At 40.9% G+C, this 12,224-nt stretch overlaps 1 protein-coding gene across 1 annotated transcript in view; it reads left to right on the forward strand.

The window, feature by feature from the left end:
- LONRF2 (LON peptidase N-terminal domain and ring finger 2) overlaps positions 1-12,224 on the forward strand; it is a 264,732-nt gene that overhangs the window by 93,953 nt on the left and 158,555 nt on the right. The window lies entirely within an intron of this gene.

Raw genomic sequence — 12,224 nt, forward strand, 5'->3', positions numbered from 1 at the left:
CTGGGCTAGTTTAAGACCATACAGCTAAGCTTTGTATAAGCTATTGCGAAAGCATGTTATTGAGTAAGATGTGCCTGTGTTAGCTGGTGGGCTTGGCTTCATAGACCTTTAATGTCCGGAAATAAAAAAATGGAATTTGAGTACATTGGCAGACTGGCCACTGACAGATCAACAAATGTAGTTTGAGAGTGTTCGTAAATTGAGAGCGATGTCATTGGCTGTGTTTGCCATAATGGTTTAACATTTATCAGAGCAATTGGGAGCTTTCCTGTGTTTCAGAGTGTTGTTGGTGCTGGCTGTAAAGATGAAAAGAACTACACTGACTTAAGTATGCAGTTCTAATATCATGTGTTATTGCTACAGGTTTGTCCGTGGATTTGATCTATAATGTGCAGGAAAGATGTCCAATCCTTCAGTGGACTAAGACAGTCTTTGGAGGAATGCTTTAAACGTGAAAGTGGTTGTTTCACTGGTGCTTTCTCGGATTGATTACTGTAACACTATTTACCTGGCTATACAACAAGTCCTTTTAAAAAACACTTCAGCGGTTGTAGTTTACTGCAGCCCTGCTTCTGAAAATCCTTAGGAGATCTGAATCGGCTAGCAAAGGGCTCAAAGGACTACACTGGTTGCCAATCAAGAGCAGAGCTGCTTTTAAGGCCCTCTGCTTGGCATACATAGCTCCCCATGGTATTTGCCCCAGACTCCTTTAAGGACAAAATTATATGGTATACTCCCAGAATATCTTTACGATCTGCCTTGACCAGAACCATGCAAGTGCCTAAGTTCCGTGGTATTTTGTCTGTGAAGTAAGCCTCGAGTATGGAAGATGTACAGACCGCTTCTCTTCTATACATGAGTTATGCTTTGGCAGTGTTTATAATGTTATAAAGAATCCTGCATTGTCTGATATAATGATGCTTAATTTAACATGAGGGTTACCAACGCTTAGTAACCGGTTAGGTACCAGTGGTTGGTACGGTGTAAAAACGAGACATGCCTATGTATTGAGTGGCTTCCGTATCCTCTCCCTCGCTTAGTAGGCGAATGGTCCAATAATATGAAGCCAATGCTAGGAATTATGGGTTTGCTTTCATAGCATATGTTCTCCGACTGCTGGACATTTAGCTTGTTTAGATGCTACTTAATCTAACACGTCAAAACTGATGATTTTGACTCGATGTACAAGTGAGTTGTGCATCAATAAAATAGTCATTCCAACAGGATATATACTGTCTTACTACGAAAGACGAGGTTGTGAGCGGATAGGACAACTTGTAATCTTTTGTCGGACATTTCTTCCTTTTGTTAAATTGTAAGTATATCCTTTTTCATTTTTTTGCCTTGTGTCTCCCCCATTTGTGATTTCTTAGAGTGTGTCAATAAAGGATACCACCCCCTCCCTGACCAACCTACCGGTATCCCCTAAAGCCTAGGGTAAGGTGTAGGATGTGCAAACACTGTATATTGCCTAGCTTAAGTAATATAGGCATTACAACTATATATAGAAAAATTATTCTTTTTGAAAATGCATATTAAGTGTAATTATGCCTTTGATGTGTGCATGCGGATTCAGCTGCTCCTCTCAGTCCTGTGGGTACCCACTTCCCTAACTGACCTTAGACATTAGTCAAGTCACCATCTTTGGTTGCATGTGTTGGGTGGCATCTTCTTGGGATAGACTAACCTTAGGAAGGCTTAGGGAAGATTTCCTTCCTCCCTGACAATAACTGCATGAGAGGTTTCTATACTGTATCCTGTTTTGAAACGCACATGTGCATATACTGTCTCTTCTTATGATCCCCCTTCAATAGGTTATCAACTGAATTCAGGAAATTAGAAGCCTAGGTAGGACTCATCTGGGTATACGTAGTGGGTGTTGCACTTGCATCACCACCTAGGGTCCACTTGACACTTAAGCTAATACTATAGGGATCCATTAGCCCTGAAGGCTACCCCAGACCTATTACGCTTATTATTGAGGGCAGAAACATGTTGGCAAATGAGCAACAGGCCTGAGTCATTGTACTCTCTGATACCCGTCAGGAGAAGTGTTTTTAATATACCTAGAGTTCTCACTAATAAAGGTGATAGCCGAGGAACCCTAAGGTATTTTTAGACTGTCTGGATCCTGCTCCTGTCCAGTAGTTTTATGTAAGAACTTCCTCCTTCCACCAAGACTTCTTGGATGTTGAGTTCGCCCTGGTATTACCATTTTATCAGGGTTGGGAGAGGATGACGATGATGAAGCTTGACACTATTATGTGTGTGAGGCATCCTTTTCCACTAAGGATGGCATTCCGCTTTAAACGGTCCCACTCTGCATACATAGGAGTTGGCTAATCCATTTCGAGGTTTCTTTACCACTTTTGTTCCTGCCGACATCCTATACCTTTTTGTGTTTTGCATGTCTTGATTTGGAGGAATGTACAGGTGCCTTTCTCCTCCACCTCTTTCTTTTGTGGTAACGAGCAGTATTAATAGACTACAAAGAGTGCAGAATGCGGTGGCCAGGCTCATTCTGAATCTGCTAAGGCGTGTGTCTATGGAGGCTGAACTCAAACAACTTAATTGATTCCCAGTAAGATAGAGATCCACTTTTAAAGCCTCTCGTTTTGCTATAAAGCCCTGAATAACACAGGTCCATGTAATTTGCAACTGTTTGTAAGACCTTATGTACCTTCGAGTAACCTTAGATCAGCAGAGGAGATGTTTGCAATTATTCCCAGATTTAGGACAGTATGTATGGACTGGAAGTCATTCGGCTACTTAGCGCCCAAATTGTGGAATGCTCTGCCCTTAGCAGTTTGTAGTCTGAAGAACTGCTTAGTCAGAAAAATGTTAAAGCCTGATTTTTTTTTTTTAGCTCAGGATGTAGGGGGTTTGATAACTGCATGGAGGCAGGTGGACACTGTTGCCTAGTGCTGGGACACCTCAAATGAGGTAGCTATGCACTATAGAAATTACATTATTATTTTATTACTGTATGTACATGGAGAATGAAGTCACATAAAATAAAAACGGATTGTGTTTCTGCAAATGTTACACTGATGTCAGTGCAATCTCTTCTTTCTTTCTGCCAATGTTAAATGATGTAAATGCAAGTTGTTTGAGGCCATGTCGGCTAAATCAAACAAATCTAAATTAAGTAATATTTTCTAATGATTAAAAACACTTTCACATTGCCCAAACCGAAAATATTCTCAAACCTGAAGAACATACCATTGCTACGCTGTAATAGAAGGCTTCTGTCTTTAATTATTATGAATTGCCATCATCATCCTGCTAGGATTACTAAATAACTAATCAGGATGATGGCTCCATTCAGGAAGTGAGGTATGTAAATGTCAAGGAATATTTTCTGGAGCTCAATGTAAAGGAGCGTTTGGAGTATAAAAGGGTAATAACATTATAATTGACTCTTCTGAAGAAAACAGAGTCCTTTGTCTGCATCGTCAAATTGCAGCATTCCTCTGAGAATTAATGAATGTTTTAAGTTTGGCTTTGCATATATAAGGCTATTTTGCCATTCCCATTGCTTCCCCTGTATTTCTATGTGTAGTTCCCTAATAATAATACCCAAGTCACCACAAAAAACCCCTTTACCCAAAAGGGGACTATGACTGATAACTGTGGCAATGATACATTTTCACCCGACACTATGTCCTGTATTATTAAGGCCTTTGAGGACAAAATAGAGGCAGTGGTAAAACCACTAGTTGAAAAAATAGATAGATTATCCGCAGAAGTGCTCAGACTAGGTGGCTCCCTATCCTCATTGATTAACACTCAGACTAAATCGCAGGGTGATTCAAATGAGCAAGAGGTAAGAAATGTACAAGTCCCGTCCAAGGAGAACATTCCCCCATTTAATTCTACCCTAAGCAACCATTTGACAGACAAAATAATTGCCCCGGACTTTGATCCATCCCCTTCAGGCTGGACAATGGTTCGAGCAAAGAAAACCCGCTCTACTAATTTACCCCCTCAATGCGAACCATATGTTGTAGTACTTACAAATGTGCCACCCTTAGATACTATGCAGTCTAAGGTGCAAAATGAAACACACGATTGTCTTAAACGGAAAACAGTTTCCTGGCTACACCACAACTGTGGGTTCCCTGTCAACTATTCGGAACAGATCTTATCAACCAGACGGGTCCCTTGGATTGGGAGTGCCAGGAAAGCTTGTAAAGGAGATTGCATAATAATCAACTTTAAACATCCTCAACACGTGGCGACCGTACTACTCAGAGCAGCATCATTGGTACCGACAGAGAATAGTGTGGGTGCACATCCGCTAGGCTATTTCTACCAGCACCTAGCTAGGGGTAAGCAGATTACCACTCCGAGCATATCTCAAAATGTTTTCCAAGGTTTACCATTCCAGATTAACATGAATAATAGGTACTTGGCACTAAGCTCCCTGGACTCGAATGATTGACTAACTCCACCACCTGTGTCAGATAGGAAATCTAAGCTAACAATTCAAGGTGGAAATATGATTTTGTCCACTGTGGTAGCTAGTGATGAAATTGCCCAAATAGGGGTGGGGGTCCCCATGTTAACTACTGATAGCTTGGGTGAGAAGAGACAATCTGGTATCAGGCACACTAAGGATGGGGGTCCAACCATCGTAAACTCACCACCGCATGGAAATAATGTATCACATATTATTGCGGACGGTGTAGCCGAATTCCCATCTGTTAGATTAATATCATGGAACATAGCAGGGGTATCGAGGAATATGCAGGATGAGGGTTGGTGCTCCTACATTGAAAACTTTGATATTATTCTTCTCCAGGAGACATGGGCCACAGATACACCGCATAGACTGGGCTATAAAACTTTTAGTCGGGGCGCAGTGCCATCCGCGAGAGGAAGAGCATCTGGCGGTCTGGTGATTTGGATAAGGGTTACTGTGGAGGCAGAAATCACATTACTGCCGATTGATTCCCTAGATATAATGGGATTAAGAATGGTGACTAAGGGGAAAGAAACAATATATTTAATAAATGTTTATAATAGACCGCATCCCCATAGCAAAGATTCACAGGTGATAATCCACCTTGACTCCTTTTTAAACACTTTAAGTCCAAGTAAGCAGGTAATTGTTGGTGGAGATTTTAACTGTCAATATGAGCCGATATTGGGCTTGGATACCTTATTTGAGGAACAGGATAGAGCTAATAATGTCCTTTCTGTAGAGTCCAATAATATGGTAAAAAATTCAAGAGCAGCTTTGCAGATTTTACAAATTACTGTAAACCACGAATTAAGGGCGTGTAATGGCCGTTTTAAGTCAGATAGACCAGCGGCTCCAACTTTTGGTAGGGGGAACTATAGGTCCCATATAGATTTCTTAATGGCTTCTATGAATCTATGGTACTTAATAAAAGATTTTAAAATAGACCATAGAATAGAGAGTGACCACTTCCCCCTCCATTTATGGTTACATCCAGAACCTTTCGTACAGAAAATAAATATGGCAGATACATCAAATGTCCCAGTAGGAGATCACCAGGTCTCCAATAATAGACGTGCTATTAAGTGGCCCCACATTCTGGCTAAAGATGAAACGATGTTAAATATATATAATTCATTTGCTGACGTATTGGAGGGAAGTCATATGCTTGTTCTAGGTACCCAGGATGTCCTTAATTTACACTATAAACTTGTAGATGCACTGACTCTCCATCTAAGTAAAAGCTACAAAAAGGATCTGAGTCAGAAAGATAACAATCCAGCGACAACAAATCTTTGGTATAATAAAGATTGTCGCAAGGCCAAAAATGATCTGATTCAGGCTGTAAAAGTAAAGGACGCACAGGGAATTAAAGAGAGTAGACTAGCATATAAAAAGACATTGTCCCAAGCAAAAAAAACCTGGGATGATGTTCTTTGGGATGACCTTTTAATTGCAGCTCACCAGAAAGAACAGGCCACATTTTGGAACTTAATTTCCAAAGGAAATAAAAAAGGCAGATCATCTAGGGATATATATCTTGATGAAGAAACCTGGTGCAAGCACTTCTCTAAATTATACTGTATTACAAATGAGGAGATGGCTATGGATGATATCGAAATAAATAGATTACTTGATAATAACACCCGTCTATACTTTAGCCATGAAGAAACTGTTGAGGCACTCCTGGCTATTAAATCGGGTAAAGCACCAGGTCCTGACAAAATCCCAGGTGACTTGCTAAAGCACGATGTAGGAATCTGGGGACCCTATATAAATTTTTTGTGTAATTCTATAGTGGCTGGGACACCAATCCCTGATTCATGGAAAGGGGCTGAAATTGTAACAATTTTTAAGAAAGGGGATCGTTATGATCCAGCAAATTACCGCCCCATTAGTTTAATTGATCTTTTACAAAAAACTTTCGCCAGACATATCTTAAATAGACTTTTATTGTGGATAAAAGGGGAACAGATTTTAACTAAATACCAAGCAGGATTCAGGCTAAAAACCAGCACAGTAGATCAAGTATTTAGATTTATGTGTATTTGCTGGAAATATATTAATATAAGAAAGGGAAGTTTGTACGTAGCATTTATTGATTTAAGGGCTGCCTTCGACCTTGTACCCCGTAAATTACTTTGATCCACTCTCAAAGACATTGCAGTCCCTAGTGAGCTACTCAGGGAAATAATTAGACTCCACACAGGAAACTATGCTAGGGTTAGATGGGGTAAGGGAGGAGAAATCTCAAAAGAGATCCCTGTGGAGCGGGGTGTCCGTCAAGGGTGTGTGCTGGCGCCCACCCTCTTCTCCTTATACGTTAACAATATACCTAACTATCTTAAAGATTGTAAACATGATTCCCCGAAATTAGCAGATGAGGTAGTCACCGCATTACTTTTTGCTGATGACACAATCCTCATCTCGCAAACCCCGCAAGGTCTACAAAACTTAGTAAACACCTTTAATAATTACTGTGTGGAAAAGGGACTAGAAATTAATTCATCTAAAACAAAGTATATGTCCATAAATCCCCAGAAATCCTTTAGAAAGAATTTGGCCCTAAACAACCAGAAGCTGGAATATGTTGAGAGTTTTAATTACCTGGGCATTATGCTGGACAGTATACCCAATTGGAAAGGGCAATTGGAAAAAAGTAACTTAATTTTAAAACAAAATTCAATGCCCATCCTAAAGGTGCACGGCAGTAGCCAATCTAAATCAATCACGCCGGCACTCGAATTATTTAAAGCAAAGGCCCAATCAGCAGCACTTTATGGTGCCGAGGTCTGGGGTTATTCCTGCAACAACAACTTTAGGAAGGAAGAGAACAACTTTATACGTAGGTTACTAAAAATACCAGTAAGAACACCGATAATTCCAGTCTTTCTGGATATTAATCTTAAGAGAACTGACCATCAAGCTAGACTAAGGCCTCTACTCTATTGGATTAGATTATGGACAACCCCTGAGTTGAGCGATTATAAGAACGGATTGCTAGAAATAATTAGAATTGACGAATATAAAAGTATCCCCTGGTTAAAACACATCTCCCAGTGGTTCAAAAAGCTTGGGTTTACTCATTTTTGGGAAAACCCTCAGAATATGTCACCATCTTCAAAAAACCTTTTGAAATCTGCATTTTGGATATATGTAAAGAACGAAGTATCCACTAATACTACACTGGGTACATTGTCACAGGAATTTTTATCTGTTAAGGATACCCCTATATTCGAACAATTCATGGATGAGATAAGACCACCACTAGCTAAAACACTGTATCTTCAATACCGATATGGAGTTTTACAGATAGCTGCAAACACTAGTAGTTGGAGGGGCAATGAAGATGAAAGTGGTTTGTGCACCCTTTGCGTACAAAAAGCAATAGAAAATGACGCTCATGTACTGTTTTTCTGCCCAGCTTACAAAAAAACAAGAATTCGATGGATTAAACCCCTGTGTATAAATCTGGGGTTTAGGCTTTTCAAAGAGGCAGAACGTACATTCAAAGCAAATACTTCACAATTAATAGTCTTTGGTCTAAGTAGATTCCTATTTAATGTATATCTTATAAGGAATAAGAAAGGATACAAATTATAATATTTAAAGACTGGTTAGCTAATGTACTTGGTTGGTTTGACACTATGAATTTTACCCTTTCACCCTTTGCAAAATGTATTTGAACAACTTTTTATATATTATCTGGCTTTTTAACTAATTTATATGTTTTTAGCATTGCTGTGACAGAATTGAACGTGATTGACCTCCATCATATTGCCTGGAACTTTGGACTATGTATTATGCTTTTCTTTTTTTTAACCTATGTATGTTGCTTTTATGACAAAATAAGTCGAAATAAAGCTGAAATTGATTGAATACCCATTTCCATGCCATTTTAACCAGGTGTTTCTTTGCAACCTATTTGTTATAAACCTTCCATGAAGTAATGCTGTAGGCACTCAACAATACAATTATTCTTGGTAATTTGTTTCGAAAGAATTGGTAATTTTGAGTATTTCCAGAATGTATGAAAAAGGGATGCTTTGTAATTTCTCTTTATTGTATAAGCTATAATAAGTCTCTAGGCCTTCAGTGTTATTCTATGTGTATGTCTGCAAAGCTGCGGTCATAACATTTCAATAAAAAGAAAGATGGGGAAAAAAATGTAAAGTATCATGTATGTGAGGAAGAGGGACTACAAAGATGAGGACAAAAAAAAGAAATAATGGGCATTCCTCTGTAAGGTCAATGATTTTAACAACTAAAGGTTTGAGCGCTCTCCTCGGAACTTGGACAAGTTTTTCTCAACTTTTGGTTTTGGGGTGAAAATTGTTATAGCTTCAAGAAATGCCCTCTCACTGACAGTTTCTGGTTCTAGGGATAATCCTTATGCACTGGTGGCTTGAGTGGAAGTTACAACTAGAGACATGGCGCTGACTTTTTTGTCTCAAATGTGGGGGTTTTCGCGTGAATGGTCTTTTGCACATGGCCGTAAAGGAATCCTATTTAACGTAGAAAGCCAATCAATTGCTCTGATAACCAGTGTCATGTAATCATGACTGAAAGGACAAGTAATTAATCCAGCTGCATTGTTTTGTGTGAACTGCATATGGTTCAGTAATTTTGTGGAATGATTAAGTGTGAGGCATCAACCACAGGTATGCGCCTTTGCAGATGAATAGCAGGAAGCAGCATTTTTAACTGTAGCAAACCGGTGCTTGCCACTATGAACACATGAGTCTCAAGAGATAGGGCTGAGCTCTTGCGTAGACCTAGGTTTTGTACCTATTCAGCAAGTACAGGGGAGGATACATGAACTATGGGCTAACACATTTCTTGAATATTGATGCAATGCTGGGTGTAAGAAACAACTCTCTCTTTGTGGGATCAAGTTTCAATACATCTTATTGATATCCTTCAGTATGTAATGTTGTTGGCCATGGAGGGTTTTTCCTGGATTTCGTCTGTAACTATTGAATCTTCAGTCCACCCAAAGTTGGACCCTGTGCCATCTGTATACATGTAGAATTTGGCCCTAACATAGTGTAGTTTAGCCCGAGGTATTTTGTATATGTTGAAGAGAAAAGAGGACATTATCTATCCCCGTGAGACACCACAGCTGAGTGTTTATGGCTGAGTGGCAAAAGGTGTGATGATCATTTGGGACCTTAGCTAGTGTAGAATCTTTCCAGCAAAACCAACCTCCTCTGTCTGAAGTATGAGTGGACTCTTTTTTTTTTTTTTTTTTTTTTCCTACATATGTTTATTGATTTTCATAAGCATTTTGACAATCAAATAAATGAGATTCAAATAGCAAAATTGATTAATGAACAACCCCCCTTCCCACCCCCTAACAGGACAGGCGACAGTACAGTGTGTATTTTGAAGGATTCTGTACATCGTAGACAGGCATGAGTGGAAGATCAGAAACACATTCAAAGACAGGACTCGCATGATAGGACAACCCTCCCCCAAACAGTAGGGGGCCTATATAAAACAGTTCATATTAAATCTCGATGGGTGAGCAAATCAGCAGTAAAAGGGGCCCAGAAATCCTTGGTACATGAGGCTTCAGGTAGGTCTTCAGCATAGACCTCCGATTGATCCCTGCAATAAAGTAAATCACAGACCTATTTTTTCACAGAGTGGTTTTTGCTCCCCAAAATAATGCGACAGCTCTTTTGGCAAACAGGGTGAAAATAGCAACAATTCGTCTATTACAAGGCTTTAGGTTTTTCACATACCCAAGCAAGCAGAGTTCAGGCGTGCAGGTCACCGGTTCTATTACGATATCAGTGAGCACACTCATCACCTTGGACCAAACTGCAAATTTGCCGGCGCACATCCAGGCCACATGCAGGAAATCATCGTTCGCATGTCCACACCGAACACAATTAGCAGACTCACGCAGACCATACTTACTAAGTTGCAGTGGGGTATAATATAGTTGATGTAAATATTTAAAGTGGATGATATGGAGATTACAATTCGCCGTAAGGTAACCATTTAGCTCACAGCAAGTTTTCCAAATGTCCAGTGTAAGAACAGGCCACAGCACAGTCTGCCATCTAAGATAGGAAGGTTGTTCCCCAAGTTCACGCTCACGTAGGGAGGCATTATATAATTTGGTGATTAGTCCCTTACGCTCCTCCCACCTCAGCATAGCCTTCCAGTGACCTGAACCGACCCTGTTTATACAGATCCCCCATCCGGGAGATACCCACAGCTGCCAGCTCACGCAGGGCAGGTTTCCCCCCTTGTCGCAGAAATGTCAGGGTGCGAAGCCAGTGGCAGCAGTGGGTCATATAAATACGAGAGCCGCACCCTTTTTGCAAGCATCCTCCTAGCACATGCAGTACATAGCACAGGGTTAATTTCAGTTCTAGGGCCTCCTGATCCCCCAGAAAGGGTCGCTGCCTGCAGGGGCATTGGGAGAACAGCGTCCGATTCGATAGCAAGATGAGGTTGAAACAGTTGTGGAAAATGCCAATAGTGTGCAAACTGCGCCTGCGCGCACAATTAGTATAGTCGGAGGTCAGGAGCCTCAAACCCACCCCGGTCAAACGGTTGTGCCAACACATCCCAACTACATCTAGGCTTCTTCCCACCCCATACAAATGTAAGGATTGCAGATTGGAGCGTCTGAAACAGAGCAATATTCAACTTGATTGGAATGTTAACAAAAAATAAAGCAACTTAGGTAAGAGCAATTTTTACAACTGTAATCCGATCTGTGAGGAAGAGGGGCAAGGGGAGCCCACGCTCCACCTGCTCAGTGATGCGCGTAATAGCCAGACCATAGTTCTCGGATATCACCTTGTCGGGGTCTCTGTGCAGCCACACCCCAAGGTATCGCACACGATCATGAGTCCACGTCAGCGGGAAATCCAGCTCCACCTCCCTAGTATCAGCTGTCAGTGGAAACACCACGACTTTGCACAGTTAATAAATACCGAGGCCTGAATATCGCTCAAATTTGACATACTCCCATAGCAATTCTGGTAAAAAAGTAGCAGGGTCCCGGACATATAAAAGCATATCGTCGGCATATAAGGAAACCAAAAGTGGTCTCTGCCGAAATCGTGATGCTGCAGCTGCATGCCTTTGTCTAAGTTTACAGGCCAGAGGCTCTAGCTCAAGCGAAAAAAGCATTGGTGACAAGGGGGCATCCCTGCCGCGTGCCCCTGCCTATAGGGAGCGCCGAGGACACCCAACCATCGGGACCTTATAAGTGTTTAGCCATGCAACGGTTGATGTTGTAGAACCAAGGTTATTGTGCTGCATAACTAAATATTTATAAGGGCCCAAAGGCGAGGCCTATTGGCTATGTTTTTCAATAGTGAAGGCAGTAATCCTTGTTATTGGCAGGGTGAATGTGCACACTGAGCAGCATTTGCTGCTGCTTTTGGGCCAGTCCAGACCTGGTTGTATCTTTTTGTTATTATGGTGGGGAGAAGGGTTTACATTACTTATCAGGTGACCATTGTGTCACATGACTCCAAGTACTATAATGTGACCTATCCGTAGCTGCTTCCTGTTGTGCGCTTCATGCGAACTGTAACACCGTGAATCCTGACTTGTTAATCCTAAATACTTGAGCTGCTGTCGCCCTTCATTTCTTTCAACTTTCCCTTTAGATTTATTTATTTCTGAATGGTGAAAATTTCTATGACGTACAGATAAGCCAGAAAGATCCACCTCGGAGGCCGCAGTTACTAGCAGTACATGATAGCGATAGTTGAAAACAAAATCTATA

This window comes from Triturus cristatus, chromosome 8, assembly GCF_964204655.1.
Source record: "Triturus cristatus chromosome 8, aTriCri1.1, whole genome shotgun sequence".
In the NCBI taxonomy this organism is placed as follows: Eukaryota; Metazoa; Chordata; class Amphibia; order Caudata; family Salamandridae; genus Triturus; species Triturus cristatus.